This window comes from Eubalaena glacialis, chromosome 4 (genome assembly GCF_028564815.1).
Source record: "Eubalaena glacialis isolate mEubGla1 chromosome 4, mEubGla1.1.hap2.+ XY, whole genome shotgun sequence".
NCBI lineage: Eukaryota > Metazoa > Chordata > Mammalia > Artiodactyla > Balaenidae > Eubalaena > Eubalaena glacialis.
In genome coordinates, this window is record NC_083719.1 from 52,979,551 (window position 1) to 52,997,086 (window position 17,536).

Here is a 17,536-nt window from a genome sequence, read left to right on the forward strand (position 1 = left end):
GGGGTTATTTAAAGCTAGGCTGAGAGGTCAGACAGCAGAAGAAAGAAGAACTACATTCCTGCAGCCTGTGGAACAAAAACAACAGTCAAGAAAGATAGACAAGATGAAAAGGCAGAGGGCTATGTACCAGATGGAGGAACAAGATAAAGCCCCAGAAAAACAACTAAATGAAGTGGAGATAGTCAACCTTCCAGAAAAAGAATTCAGAATAATGATAGTGAAGATGATCCAGGACCTCGGAAAAAGAATGGAGGCAAAGATCAAGAAGATGCAAGAAATGTTTAACAAAGACCTAGAAGAATTAAAGAACAAACAAACAGAGATGAACAATACAATAACGGAAATGAGAACTACACTAGAAGGAATCAATAGCAGAATAACTGAGGCAGAAGAACGGATAAGTGACCTGGAAGACAGAATGGTGGAATTCACTGCTGCGGAACAGATTAAAGAAAAAAGAATGAAAAGAAATGAAGACAGCCTAAGAGACCTCTGGGACAACATTAAACACAGCAACATTCGCATTATAGGGGTCCCAGAAGGAGAAGAGAGAGAGAAAGGACCCGAGAAAATATTTGAAGAGATAATAGTCAAAAAATTCCCAAACATAGGAAAGGAAATAGCCACCCAAGTCCAGGAAGTGCAGAGAGTCCCATACAGGATAAATCCAAGGAGAAACACACTGAGACACATAGTAATCAAATTGGCAAAAATTAAAGACAAAGAAAAATTATTGAAAGCAGCAAGGGAAAAACGACAAATAACATACAAGGGAACTCCCATAAGGTTAACAGCTGATTTCTCAGCAGAAACCCTGCAAGCCAGAAGGGAATGGCATGATATACTTAAAGTGATGAAAGGGAAGAACCTACAACCAAGATTACTCCCAAGATTACTCTATGCGGCAAGTATCTCATTAATATTCGATGGAGAAATCAAAAGCTTTACAGATAAGCAAAAGCTAAGAGAATTCAGCACCACCAAAGCAGCTTTACAACAAATGTTAAAGGAACTTCTCTAGGCAGGAAACACAAGAGAAGGAAAAGACCTAAAATAACAAACGCAAAACAATTAAGAAAATGATAATAGGAACAAACATGTCGATAATTATCTTAAATGTAAATGAATTAAATGCTCCCACCAAAAGACATAGACTGGCTGAATGGATACAAAAACAAGACCCATATATATGCTGTCTACAAGAGACCCACTTCAGACCTAGGGACACATACAGACTGAAAGTGAGGGGATGGAAAAAGATATTCAATGCAAATGGAAATCAAAAGAAAGCTGGAGTAGCAATACTCATATCAGATAAAATAGACTTTCAAATAAAGAATGTTACAAGAGACAAGGAAGGACACTACATAATGATCAAGGGATCAATCCAAGAAGATATAACAATTATAAATACATATGCAGCCAACATAGGAGCACCTCAATATATAAGGCAACTCCTAACAGCTATAGAAGAGGAAATCGACAGTAACACATAATACTGGGGGACTTTAACACCTCACTTACACCAATGGACAGATCATCCAAAATGAAAATAAATAAGGAAACAGAAGCTTTAAATGACACAATAGACCACATAGATTTAATTGATATTTATAGGACATTCCATCCAAAAACAGCAGATTACACTTTCTTCTCAAGTGTGCATGGAACATTCTCCAGGATAGATCACATCTTAGGTCACAAATCAAGCCACAGTAAATTTAAGAAAATTGAAATCATATCAAGCATCTTTTCTGACCACAACGCTATGAGATTAGAAATGAATTACAGGGAAAAAAATGTAAAAACCACAAACACATGGAGGCTAAACAATATGTTACTAAATAACCAAGAGATCACTGAAGAAATCAAAGAGGAAATCAAAAAATACCTAGAGACAAATGACAATGAAAACACGATGATCCAAAAGCTATGGGATGCAGCAAAAGCAGTTCGAAGAGGGAAGCTTATAGCTATACAAGCCTACCTCAAGAAACAAGATAAATCTCAAATAAACAATCTAACCTTACACCTAAAGGAACTAGGGAAAGAAGAACAAACAAAACCAAACGTTAGCAGAAGGAAAGAAATCATAAAGATCAGATCAGAAATAAATGAAAAAGAAATGAAGGAAATGATAGCAAAGATCAATAAAATTAAAGTTGGTTCTTTGAGAAGATAAACAAAATTGATAAACCATTAGCCAGAATAATCAAGAAAAACATGGAGAGGACTCAAATCAATAAAATTAGAAATTAAAAAGGAGAAGTTACAACAGACAACGCAGAAATACAAAGCATTCTAAGAGACTGCTACAAGCAACTCTATGCCAATAAAATGGGCAACCTGGAAGAAATAGACAAATTCTTAGAAAGGTATACCTTCCAAGACTGAACCAGGAAGAAATAGAAAATATGAACAGACCAATCACAAGTAATGAAATTGAAACTGTGATTTAAAATCTTCCAACAAACAAAAGTCCAGGACCAGATGGCTTCACAGGTGAATTCTATCAAACATTTAGAGAAGAGCTAACACCCAACCTTCTCAAACTCTTCAAAAAAATTGCAGAGGAAGGAACACTCCCAAACCCATTCTAAGAGGCCACCACCACCCTGATACCAAAAACAGACAAAGATACTACAAAAAAAGAAAATTACAGACCAATATCACTGATGAATATAGATGCAAAAATCCTCAGCCAAATACTAGCAAACAGAATCCAACAACACATTAAAAGGATCATATACCATGATCAAGTGGGATTTATCCCAGGGATGCAAGGATTCATCAATATAGGCAAATCAATCAATGTGATACACCATATTAACAAATTGAAGAATAAAAACCATATGATCATCTAAATAGATGCAGAAAAAGCTTTTGACAAAATTCAACACCGATTTATGATAAAAACTCTCCAGAAAGTGGGCATAGAGGGAACCTACCTCAACATAATAAAGGCCATATATGACAAACCCACAGCAAACATCATTCTCAATGGTGAAAAACTGAAAACATTTCCTCTAAGATCAGGAACAAGACAAGGATGTCCACACTCACCACTACTATTCAACCTAGTTTTGGAACTCCTAGCCATGGCAATCAGAGAAGAAAAAGAAATAAAAGGAATACAAATTGGAAAAGAAGAAGTAAAACTGTCACTGTTTGCAGATGACATGCTACTATACATAGAGAATCCTAAAGATACCACCAGAAAACTACTAGAGCTAATCAATGAATTTGGTAAAGTTGCAGGATACAAAATTAGTGCACAGAAATCTCTTGCATTCCTATACACTAATGATGAAAAATCTGAAAGAGAAATTAAGGAAACACTCCCATTTACCACTGCAACAAAAAGAATAAAATACCTAGGAATAAACCTACCTAAGGAGACAAAAGACCTGTATGCAGAAAACTATAAGACACTGATGAAAGAAATTAAAGATGATACCAACAGATGGGGAGATATACCATGTTCTTGCACTGGAAGAATCAATATTGTGAAAATGACTATACTACCTAAAACAATCTACAGATTCAATGCAATCCCTATCAAATTACCAATGGCATTTTTTATGGAACTAGAACAAAAAAATCTTAAAATTTGTATGGAGACACAAAAGACCCCGAATAGCCAAAGCAGTCTTGAGGGAAAGAAACGGAGCTGGAGGAATCAGACTCCCTGACTTCAGACTATACTACAAAGCTACAGTAATCAAGACAATATGGTACTGGCACAAAAACAGAGACATAGATCAATGGAACAAGATAGAAAGCCCAGAGATAAACCCACGCACCTATGGTCAACTAATCTATGACAAAGGAGGCAAGGATATACAATGGAGAAAAGACAGTCTCTTCAATAAGTGGTGCTGGGAAAACTGGACAGCTATATGTAAAAGAATGAAATTAGAACACTCCTTAACACCATACCCAAAAATAAACTCAAAATGGATTAGAGACCTAAATGTAAGACTGGACACTATAAAACTCTTAGAGGAAAACATAGGAAGAACACTCTTTGACAAAAATCACAGCAAGATATTTTTTGATCCACCTCTTAGAGAAATGGAAATAAAAACAAAAATAAACAAATGGGACCTAATGAAACTTAAAAGCTTTTGAACAGCAAAGGAAACCATAAACAAGACGAAAAGACAACCCTGAGAATGGGAGAAAATATTTGCAAATGAATCAACGGACAAAGGATTAATCTCCAAAATATATAAACAGCTCATGCAGCTCAGTATTAAAAAAACAAAAAACCCAATCCAAAAATGGGCAGAAGACCTAAATAGACATTTCTCCAAAGAAGACATACAGATGGCCAAGAAGCACATGAAAAGCTGCTCAACATCACTAATTATTAGAGAAATGCAAATCAAAGCTACAATGAGGTTATCACCTCACACCAGTTAGGATGGGCATCATCAGAAAATCTACAAACAACAAATGCTGCAGAGGGTGTGGAGAAAAGGGAACCCTCTTGCACTGTTGGTGGGAAAGTAAATTGATACAGCTGCTATGGAGAACAGTATGGAGGTTCCTTAAAAAACTAAAAATAGAATTACCATATGATCCAGCAATCCCACTACTGGGCATGTACCCAGAGGAAACCATAATTCAAAAAGACACATGCACCCCAATGTTCACTGCAGCACTATTTACAATAGCCAGGTCATGGAAGTAACCTAAATGCCCATCAACAGACGAATGGATAAAGAAGATGTGGTACATATATACAATGGAATATTACTCAGCCATCAAAAGGAACGAAATTGGGTCATTTGTTGAGACGTGGATGGATCTAGAGACTGTCATAAAGAGTGAAGTAAGTCAGAAAGAGAAAAACAAATATCATGTAGTAACGCATATATGTGGAACCTTAAAAAATGGTACAGATTAACTGATTTGCAGGGCAGAAATTGAGACACATATAGAGAACAAACGTATGGACACCAAGGGGGGAAAGCCGCTGACGGGTGGTGGTGGTGGTGTGATGAATTGGGTGATTGAGATTGACATGTATACACTGATGTGTATAAAATTGATGACTAATAAGAAACTGCTGTATAAAAAAAAATTAAATTAAATTAAAAAATTAAAAAAAAATAAAGCTAGGCTTCAGTCTAAGTGAGGGCCAGACTATTCTAGTTCACCTTTATTTCTAAGGTGTAACCCTTAAGGGTCCTAACCAAAAGCACAGGAGGGCTTCTCCTACCTGGTGAGTCCTTGACTCTCATTTTTATTCCCTTGGTAAGACTGACAAAGATCTGTGTTTAATTTCTCAGTCTCCTCTATGACTCTTTTAATTGCCAGATGCTCCTAGGGGAAAATCAGATTTAAATGCTAGGCATAACTTTCTGTTGTTTCCTTCTGTATCTTTGCTTCACAATTCTTCACTGTCTTATTAGCTCCCCTATGGTCTCAATGTTTCTAAAAAAGAGGGTTGTTCTACATTACCCAGTCCAACATTAACTGAAACAGGAGTCCTATTCTCAAAGTACTTAATTTAATACTGATAAAAGAAACTGAATTTTATCTTTTCCTCACTAGAGCTGGAATTGATTCAGAAAAAATGCTAAGAATAATGAAATACATGCCAGTTTCATGTTACTTTTAAAATATGATAGAATGTGTGAATCTTAATTTTTCACAAAATTCGAGGTAATGAAAAACTTAAATCATAAGTGGATAGACTCATTTTAAGTTCCTATACCATTGTCACTCACCCATGTAAAATCTTCTGACTTACATGATAAAATAAGCCTGTTTTTCAAAATGTGCTTTTATGCTAAGATAAAAGCAGAAAATCAGTTTCCCAATCCAGATAAAGTAAATTTAGCACTACAAATGGACAGGACAATAGGTAACTGTTTATGATGTTCAAAGCCCAAGTGAATAGCAACATCTGAAGAACAAGGTTACCTCTATATAATTTTAAAATCATAATTGAGCAACACCTGCCTATAAGACCGTATGCTATGTTCTACCAAGGACACAAAAATGAATGAATCATAGGCTTTCCTTTAGACAAGTTAAAGTTTTCTTTTTTCAGAAATTTACAGTTATCTATTATCAAGAGCAGATTCCCAGCTGATATGAAGATATATATTACAAAGCCATAGTTCAATAAGACAAGACAAAAGTGTGGTGCTCATCAGAAATAGGTAGATGCCCCAGTGAAACAAAAAAGAAAGCTCATTAAAAGACTCACGAGTATCTTAAAACTTGGTATATAATGAAGTGACATCCCAAATCAATGTTGAAGTAAGGGGTTAGTTAATAAATCATCCTGGGACAAATGGCTTTCTGTCTGAGAAAATAAATTTGATCTTCCATATCAAGTGAAGTAAAAACCTAAGTGTAAAGGTAAGATTATAAAGTTACTGGCAGAAAATGGAGGAGAATATCCTTGTGACTTTGAGTAACAATTTCGTAAACAAGACTCAACAAAGCACAATCCATAAAGGAAAAAATGATGAGTTTGACTACATCAGTATTAAAGATTTCTGAATAACAAAGGGAACCATGGATAAAGTTAACAGATGAGTAACCTTCTGGGAAAAGATATTCACAGCATCTAAAATGGACAAAGGATCCCAATGGACATAGTATACATCATACACAAGAAATCCCTCATTCAATACAAAATTAATGCACAGAAATCTCTTGCATTCCTATACACTAATGATGAAAAATCTGAAAGAGAAATTAAGGAAACACTCCCATTTACCACTGCAACAAAAAGAATAAAATACTTAGGAATAAACCTACCTGAGGAGACAAAAAACCTTTATGCAGAAAACTATAAGACACTGATGAAAGAAATGAAAGGTGATACAAACAGTTGGAGAGATATACCATGTTCTTGGATTGTAAGCATCAACATTGTGAAAATGACTATACTACCCAAAGCAATCTACAGATTCAGTGCAATCCCTATCAAACTACCAATGGCATTTTTCACAGAACTAGAACAAAAAATTCCACAATTTGTATGGAAACACAAAAGACCCTGAATAGCCAAAGCAATCTTGAGAAAGAAAAACGGAGCTGGAGGAATCAGGCTCCCAGACTTCAGACTATATACCACGAAGCTACAGTAATCAAGACAGTATGGTACTGGCACAAAAACAGAAATATAGATCAATGGAACAGGATAGAAAGCCCAGAGATAAACCCATGTACATACGGTCACCTTATTTTTGATAAAGGAGGCAAGAATATACAGTGGAGAAAGGACAGCCTCTTCAATAAGTGGTGCTGGGAAAACTGGACAGCTACATGTAAAAGAATGAAATTAAAGGAGATGCAAGAGGGAAGAGATATGGGAACATATATGTATGTGTAGCTGATTTACTTTGTTATAAAGCAGAAACTGGCACAGCATTGTAAAGCAATTATACTCCAATAAAGATGTTAGAAAAAAAAAAAGAATGAAACTAGAACACTCCCTAACACCATACATAAAAATAAACTCAAAATGGATTAAAGACCTAAATGTAAGGCCAGACACTATAAAACTCTTAGAGGAAAACATAGGCAGAACACTCTATGACATAAATCACAACAAGATCCTTTTAGACCTACCTCCTAGAGAAATGGAAATAAAACCAAAAATAAACAAATGGGACCTAATGAAACTTAAAAGCTTTTGCACAGCAAAGGCAACCATAAACAAGGCGAAAAGACAACCCTCAGAATGGGAGAAAATATTTGCAAATGAAGCAATTGACAAAGGATTAATCTCCAAAATTTACAAGCAGCTCATGCAGCTCAACATCAAAAAAACAAACAACCCAATCCAACAATGGGCAGAAGACCTAAATAGACATTTCTCCAAAGAAGATATACAGATAGCCAACAAACATATGAAAGAATGCTCAACATCATTAATCATTACAGAAATGCAAATCAAAACTATAATGAGGTATCACCTCACACCAGTCAGAATGGCCATCATCAAAATATCTACAAACAATAAATGCTGGAGAGGGTGTGGAGAAAAGGGAACCCTCTTGCAGTGTTGGTGGGAATGTAAATTGATACAGCCATTATGGAGAACAGTAGGGTGGTTCCTTAAAAAACTAAAAATAGAACTACCATACGGCCCAGCAATCCCACTACTGGGCATATACCCTGAGAAAACCATAATTCAAAAAGTCATGTACCCCAATGTTCACTGCAGCTCTATTTACAATAGCCAGTACGTGGAAGCAACCTGAGTGTCCATCGACAGATGAATGGATAAAGAAGATGTGGCACATATATATACAACGGAATATTACTCAGCCATAAAAAGAAATGAAATTGAGTTATTTGTAGTGAGGTGGATGGACCTAGAGTCTGTCATACAGAGTGTAGTAAGTCAGAAAGAGAAAAACAAATACTGTATGCTAACACATATATATGGAATCTAAAAAAAAGAAAAGGTTATGAAGAACCTAGGGGCAGGACAGGAATAAAGACGCAGATGTAGAGAATGGACTTGAGGACACGGGTTGGGGAAGGGTAAGCTGGGACGAAGTGAGAGAGTAGCATGGACTTATATATACCACCGAATGTAAAATAGATAGCTAGGGGGAAGCTGCTGCATAGCACAGGGAGATCAGCTCGGTGCTTTGTGACCACCTAGAGGGGTGGGATAAGCAGGGTGGGAGAGAGACACAAGAGGGAGGAGATATGGGGATACATGTATATGTATAGCTGTTTCGCTTTGTTATACAGCAGAAACTAACACACCATTGTAAAGCAATTATACTCCAATAAAGATGTTAAAAAAAAAAAAAAAAGTCCCTCATTCAGTTCTTTAGTCAAACATTACCACCTCAGAGAGGACTTCCCTGAATTTCTATCCACAACACTACTCCCTCCTTACTTTTTAATCCCCTTAACTTACTTTATTTTTCTTCATAACACCTATCAAAATCCAAGGTTGTATGGTTATTTGTTCATTGTCTCTTCCCCCAATATATTCTAAACTCAATGATGTCAGGACTTTTTGTCTACTCTGTTCACTTTACTGTCTTAGCCCCTAGAACAAAGCCTGATACAGTAGATGTTCAATAAAAATTTAAGTAACTGAGTGAACAGGCTCCTGCAAATGGACATGAAAAGGAGCAGAGTCCCATTGAAAAGAGATGAGTAGGCAATTACCCGGAGGCAGAATCTTAGTGGCCAGTAATATATGAAATGATGGTTAATCTCATATCAGAAAAAATACAAATGAAAAGAAGTATGTTATAACGTTCTATATCCATCAAATGGGCAAAAACTCAAAAGTCAGAAAATAAAAAGGAAGTGGAGAAGAGGAAACCCCGAAGCACTGCTGGTGGGAGTGTAACTTGGTGCAGCCATCCTGGAGAGCCATCTGAAAGTATTCAGTGAAATTGTGTGTGTGCGTATCCTGCAATTCCAGTGATCCCATTCCTGGATGCACATCCAGAATAACTCTCACACTGATCCAAAAAGGGACATGTATGCAGATGTCCATGGAAGCATTATTTGTAGTGGCAAAGAGTAGGAAACATTCTACATGTTCTTTACCAAAGAACTCAAGCACTGCAGTATGTTATATGCATGGAATGTTATGCAGCAGTCAGATGTAATTAACTAAATTTACATAAGCAACATGGAAAGCACTTTTAATTCCCTTTTCCTCATTAAAATAAAGTAAGAGAATATTTTACATCTAACTATAACATAAAAGCAGATAGGCAAGTCAGATAAATTCAGTGGCTCTCTGTTGATTATGTATTTCCTATGAGTCTGTGGCTCTTGGTAGGAGAAAGATCTCCAAACTCTAATAAAGGCTTTCTCCCCTTAGCAATTTTGGGATCCTAAAATCCACCTGTCCTAATAAGTTTACTAGTATACTTATTTTCATTTCAGGGGGCTCATTTCATCTGCAGTCTCTGGTGTCAGATTCTGTTTAATGCTTACCTTGGAGAATTACATATGGGATATACAGTGTTGTTCTTGGGTCGTATCATAGCTTTGAGATTGGATGAAATTTACTAAATGAAGACTTCAACTGGGAATCTTGTTAAAATGCAGATTCAGATTCAGTAGGCTTGGGGAGGACCTGAGATTCTGCATTTCTGACAAGCTCTGAGGTGTGGCCAACACTTTGGGTCCTCAGACCACACTTTGGGTTCAGGCCTCACCAGGAACACCCTGTGGAAGGGGTTATTCTTAGGGCTTCTGAGAACTCATTGTGGCTCCAAAACCATCCCTGGATTTATGTACATTAAGCAAAAGATTGCTGGGGGGGCATCTAGGGATACTCACTGTGTGTTAGTACAAGGGTTTGCTCCCCCAGTGCCACCCTGGAGAAAGGCAAATACGTTCCACGGGGCTCCATGCAACGGTGTACCAACCCTGGCTTATGTCTGAGTGGTCTGCATGCGTCTCATCCCAACTCCATGCTTAGTGACATAATGTTGGTAGATCGAAATTACCTTTGGTGCTAATATTTATACCTTGGAAATTGGCAAATGCTACAATTCAAGGCTTTTCTTCCCAAAGAGCCGGTTTACCGGCACACCAGTCTGACCGTAGTGTTCAGCGGGGAGGCTGTGCAGATCCCTGTGCGTGACCCAGGGGTGGGAGCACCAAGTTCCCGCACGGTTTCCGGCTGGGATAGGAGTCATTTACAGAGGCATTGCAGAGTAGCTAGTCCACCTAAAAGGATATGACAGAGAAAAAGAAAAGGTTACATGAGGAAACAGGAAATAGGACTTTAAAAATAAAGCTCATTTCCCCCTCTATCCATGTTCCTCCCTCCAGTCATATACAGGCCAACATTGAAAGAACATTATGCCTGCGGTGTGTGTAGCAGAAGCTGATGAACTCTTAAAAACAAATATATCATTTTAAGTATTCATAGAAATTAAAGTCAGGGAAAGAAAAAAGAGAAAATACACATTATTTCGAACAAGGACACTTTCGTTAAAGAATTAGTAGGTCTTTAGTGTTAGCTAGGAGCACAGAGGAATCAGTGCAGTAATTGGGGAGCTGAGTTCCTATTAAGAGACTACTAATCAGCTTATTTAATGGCTCTAGACAAATTCTGTATATTTTTCCCACACTTTGATAACTTGTGAAATTAGAGTTAAAATAGCTTTCACCCACCTCACCTCACAAGTTCCACAGCATGTTGAGATAATAAATTAGGTTGAAATAGAGGTTAGTAAATATCTGTGAACTACTTCGATTAAGAAAGAAATGCCTATGTGTAGGTTATTGTTAGCTGCAGTGGGAAATCTATGTTTTTTTAGGGTCAATTCAATTCCTACACAACCCAGTTAGAAAGTCTAGTAAGTATATGAAAGAAGCAGATGCTATGGAAAACCTCACTGAACCATCACAGTGACTGATGTCCGTCACTCCAACAATATGTTCTCTTCATTGGTACAGTCCTATGTTATACAGAAGAAAGTCCTATATTATAGCCACTCCCTGTGTGATGTCTGTTCTATGGTTAGCCTGGGGCTTTTATTGTTCCTCCTAGGCATTCGTTAAGTGAACACTGGAAAACGTATTTGAGAAGGTCGAACTTTGAGCTGCCTTTCAAGGAACCACTCACATCACATATAATTTCTATTCTGATTCAAAATTATTTTAAAAAGCCAGTTACAAAACATAGAAAATATGATCCTAAGTTTACTAAAAACATATGTGCCTTCGAAAATACAGGAAGCTATTTTCCAAATTATTTCTATGATTATCTCAGAGCAGTGATATTATGGATGATACAAACTTACTTTTATATGTATTTTTACATATCCTAAATTTTTTAAAAATAAAGATATATTATCAGAAAAGAATAACACACGTATTTTTGGTCAGTTTTTCAGGTTTAAGCCTACCACTTTCAACAGCCCCGTTAAGACCTCCAATTCATAAGGCAACACCTTCAGAAGCGAGAGTTAAAGGATGTAATTTGACTGTCCTTCAGTATTGCCATAGAATTTCATATCTGAGATGTATTTTGAAAGCATCTACTAATCAGACGCCTCACAGCTCTACAAGAGGCTTTCACTTAGATGATGAATTGAAGTTTTAGGATAAGCTGATTTGTGGAGTTTCTGTTGAAAGTGAAAGCTTCTCTATCTCACCGTCCTGTACTTCATCTTCTGGGTCACGCTGCATCTTTCAGTCCTATAACTTGCGCAGACACAGCTTGCCAGCTGGAACTAGAGTTACGGCAAACTAAGTATTGACATCATCTGGCCAAACACAGAGCCAAAGAAATGAACATGCCTGATATATGTGTGTCCTGATTTACTTTGGAACGCCGTTCCACGGCTCACAAAAAGTCCGTTGTACTTTTTCCACATTGCATCCCAAAACCCACATACTACTGCCAAGGGTTAGAGGGTTCTAAATGGTAAGGAAAGACAGGAAAACCTGCCACATCATATGTACTCTCAACTGTCTGATTAGGGAGAGATTATTCGGTGTTATGTTTAGAATATCTGAACTTCAGGATTTCCATTTTAGACTGTGTGACTTCACCTGGTTATAATTTGCATTTTACTCAGAGTCAGCAGAGCACTAGCTCACCCATTTGGAGACATTACCTCATCAAGCCTCCCTTGTGGTCCCTTGGGAGAGATGAGGTCAGGTGTGCTAGGGAAGAGAAAGCAGAAATCAGGCTTTTCTTTTAGGAACGCGACTCTGAGGTGTGGGTCCCAGTTGAGAAAGGGACGTGGGCTCCTGAGTCCCTGGCGGGGCTCCTGCACCTGGGAACCAGCAGGGGAGTAGCTCCACTAATTCAGCACACCCCCCGTTTCTGATCCATGCAGTGGATCCAAGGGACCTTCTGGGGGGAGTTCTAGTCTTCGTCGTTCTCTTCCCTCCCAATTTCTTTAATTCCTCAGCGTATCCCAAAGGCTTTTTGAATTTAGCTCAAAATACGTAAACTATCTTGTTTGGTCCCCTAAATGTCAACCTGTGGTGTTCGATCTCTTTATCCAAATTGTAAAATTTTCATCACGTGGATGATATTTTATGATTCCTACCATTACTCACAGCACCTGCCCAGCACAGTGCAACGCCCGCCCACCTCCGCCTACCTCATCCCTCTCTATCCCTTCACCCAGCATTATTTTTCTGATTTGTGCTTATTGCTTAGTGTGTGTTTTCCCCCACTAGAATGTAACTTCCTGAAAGGCAGGAACTTTTTCTGTGTTGCTCATTGCTGCATTCCAAGTGCCTGGCACATAGGAGGCCCTCAATAAGTATTCATTGAAGGAAAGAACTAATATTTATGGGAGGAGCTCAGTAAAGGCGTGGTTATATATTTTTGTTATTATTGATTGTTGGGGGCTGGCTCTCCAGTTACTCTGCTCTGAATCTTTTTTTTCCTGCATTCAAAGTGACCAAGCAAAAGATCACAATTGATGACTTTTGGATTTACAGAGATGATGAGAGCATTTTAAATGGAGAATAGATGAAGGAGAGCAGAGAAACAGCTGAATTTCATATTGAGAGAAGATATATTTCCTGGCATTGAAGAGAGCGTTTCATACCAAACAACTTAGAAAAATGTACCATCTAATACAGGGTCCAGGGAGAGTGTCACTGAAATGCAAATAGGAATAAAGCACTTTGCATTTCCTTAGACTCAGAGAATCCCAGCACAAGCTGAACCCTAGATGAGGAAACAGGGGTACAAAGAGATGAAGTAATTTACTCAAAGTCACACAGCAAAATAATGTCTGAGCTGACTTTTGTCAAGGCAGTATACTAAATACTCTTGAAGCAGTATTTACTTAAACATAAATCTACCGGGACCCCACAGCTAGTAAGCTTCGAAAGTTCCTTGGAATCCCAGAAGTTCCTTAGCTAGTTTTACAGTCAGCGATCATGTAGAATCAAGTGCAGCATTTTGTACAGATTCTGGTTATATCAGCTCAAATCAGGTTATGGCTTGGTTGAGATAAATGAGGCAAACCTTATAGGAAGACAAAAGTTCCTAATATTACAGAGCACCTAAGGACAAATCCATCTGCTTCGTAGAATTAGGATTGCCTACAGCCCTGTGAGTATGCAAATCATCACCCTGGCAGAGGAGGGAGTGGAGGGGGTGCTTCAGGGCCTGCACTTTGTGGCTGTCTTTTGAAAAGCTGAGAAGGGTTAGAATCAGAGACTTGCTACCGGGCTGACAGCTTGAGTGCTGCTTCTTGATACGGAGCAGGGCTGGACTGCAGTGCACTTCGCCCGCGTGGGCTGGAAAGTAGGGGTAATGCATGCCTTCTCTACTCAGAGCTCGTGGTGATCCCTGCCTGTAGCATGGCTTTCTGACTGCCTCTCCTCCTTGGTTGTGTGTGTGTGGACAGAGTAATGCTGGAGTGAATCCAAGCAGTTTAGAAACAAATTAAAACCCTTCCAACAATTTGAAGCAAGTTGATGCTCTTTGTATTAATACAGTACCTGTATTGCAGAAATATTAACTTTGACATTGTAAGTTCACTCAGGAATAGACTACTTAGAAATACATCATTCTTAGTGGGACAGAAGTTAGTGATGAGGTACTGCTCGTTACCACCTGTATGTTGTTCTTTCTTTCTCCTCTACCCTCACTCTTTTATCCATCCTTTTCTCTTGATCCCACCTTCCTCCTGGCCTTCTCCCTCTCTCCCTTCCTTCCCCCCTTTCCCTTTTCTCCCACCTGGGTCTTAGGCCTGCCAGGGACCTTCACAGCCAACCTAGTTCTCTCATCAGCAGACAGAACTGAAAAGAGACAGAGGTTCCCAGCCCCTCCACAGTTGTCAAGATGTTCTTCAATATGGTAATTTCTCTTTATGCAAATAGAATATTTAAGGCCGAGGTGTCCTGTGCTGCTGTAACAAATTACCACAAATCCAGTGGCTTAAAACAACGCAAATTTATTATCTTATTTCTGGAAGTAAAGCAGTCCTAAAAATCAAGGTATCAGCAGGGTTGAGTTCTTCTGGAGAATCTGTAACTTTGCCTTTTCCAGCTTCTAGAGGCCACCAGCATTCCTTGGCTCATGGTCCCTTCAAGGCCAGTAGTATAGCATCTTCAAATCTCTCTCTCTCTCCCTCTCCTCACCTCCCCCTATCTCCCTCCCTCCCTCCCTCCTCTGCTTCCATCATCACTTGTCCTTCTCTGACCCTCTTTCCTTCTTCTTATAAGGACCTTTGTGATTATATTGGGTCTACTAGGGCAATCCAGGATAATCCATCTCAAAACTTTTAATCACATCTGAAAAGTCCCTTTTACATGCCACATGGATTTCTTTGGGGATATTATTATTGTTGTTGTTGTTATTTTACTACAGCTCTGAAGCCAGTAACCCCAGAAGCAAGTTACTGGCTTGAACATTCTCATTCAAAGAACAAGCAGCTTTAGGTCCTTTTGTGGGAATGAGCTCAGTTTCCAAAAACAAAACAAATAAAACACATAGGCAGGGAATTCCCTGGCTGTCCAGTGGCTAGGACTCCAAGCTTCCACTGCAGGGGGCATGAGTTCAACCTCTGTTAGGGGAACTAAGATCCCGCATGCCGCATGGAGTGGCCAAAAATATATATAAATAAACAAATTTTAAAAAAACACATAGGCAGAGACTTACCCAGAGATAGGGCTGTAGTTGCTTCTGGATGAATTTCAGCCTCACGGTGGTTTGACTTGGGGGAAGCTGAAGCAGTAGCATAGGCAACAGAGTTTTGGAATAAACTGGACTCAGGGTTTGAAGTCCAGCTCTGGCACTTGCTATGGGAACTTAGGTGCGTTTGCTTAACTGTAAAATGGGGATGATAATTCTTCCCTCATGTGGTTGGAGGACTAGGTTAAATTATTTATATAATTTACATAATATGGTGCCTGGCACATAGAGGATGCTTCATAAAGGTTATTTCTTTTAACTCTTTCCTCAGTGATTAGACTAAAGGTCAAGAATGTAATTACAATGTGGCCAAAAGTAATTAGGCTGAGATGTAATCAAATGGATATTGAGCAATGGAATTTTAAAATAAAATCAGAGGAGACACCCACACAATCCAGTGGGAACTGACAAAAATCTGTTTCTTCTCATCTGGCTTCAGTCTAATTACATTTTATGTCTCTAAATTGAATGAGGATATGGAAGGTAAAACTTGACCTGTCTCATGTCTATACCTAAAGAATTGTAGAAACGTAATCGAATTTCTCTCATTCTCAAATTTGACAACAACATACCATATAAGGATTCAGAGGGTCTTTAGGTACCATCCAGAACAACCTCCCAACAAATGTCAGCACCTTGTCTTTACTTAAACACTTTCCACACTGGGAAGGTCACTTTTGAAATAGCTCATTGCAATGTTGGCTAGTTCTTATTAGAAAGTTCCTCTTTATTTTTAGCCAGGAAACTGCTTCCCTAAACGTTCTATCTTTTGATTCTAATTCTGCCCTCTAAACTTACAAAAACCTGATACAATTTTCACAATAACAATCCAACAGATGCAGCCGCTCTGAGTTTTTTCTTTTCCAAGTTAGAATCCCAAAGTTTCTAAAGCCATTTGTCACTTACTATTCTTTTTGGGTCTTTCCAGATCTTCTGGTTGTCTTCTTTTAGTGTACTCTAATTTATCAGCGTCTCCCCTAAAATGAGTCGCCAGAGCTAAACAGAATATTCCAGATGTGGTCATATTAGTGCACAAAATGCTGAAGCTTATATTTTCTGTTGGATCTGCATTATATTTCCATTAATGAAGTCTGATTTCATCCGTTTTTTGAAAAAGTAGTCTCATAATACTGTCATTTGGCTTATTCTGAGTTGGCAGTCAGTCAAATCACCAGATGCTTTGCAAACAAGCCTTTGTTTTCCCCCATCCTTACCTGCCCAATTGATTCATTATAATATTTGTTGTACAGATAATATCATGGAAAGACTGCTAAAAATGAAATAAGTGACCTAGAATCTTACTAGGCCCACATCAGCAATTTTTAAGTGTCCAAGTTCCTCTCTAGTCCTTGCTCATAGGCTTATACAAATTTTATATAGTTTTCAGCATAGCCTAGACCATTTTTCATATCCTGACTTTGAAGGCTAACATATTAACATTTTCCCAAGCTACTGTATTATTTTTTATAATTATACTTTAAAATAGCTGCATTAAGTTCCACAGTAAGATATACCATATTTACTCACCCACTCTCTGTCTCAGACATTGAGGTGGTTCTATCATTGCATGTAAAATGGTTTCTTTGGGGGGGATTTTATGATAATCCTGAAATCAAATGACTTTTTGGACCACAATCAAGATTTTATGTTTCTCTATTTAAAATTTTCTCCTTCTTAAAATTTTCTTCCTTGTCTAGACTTTTGTGGGACCCCTTCTCCAATCTCCCTCCCCTTTGCTCTTCACATCATCTTTCAATTCAGAACAAATATAATACAGAGAGAAGTAAGACAAGACTCTGAGATTTTAAGCTTTAATATCCATATTAATTCCTCCAGTGAGTTCGTAACCCTCTCACCCTGACACAACAACCTCTCTCAGTGCCAGCCTGAGAG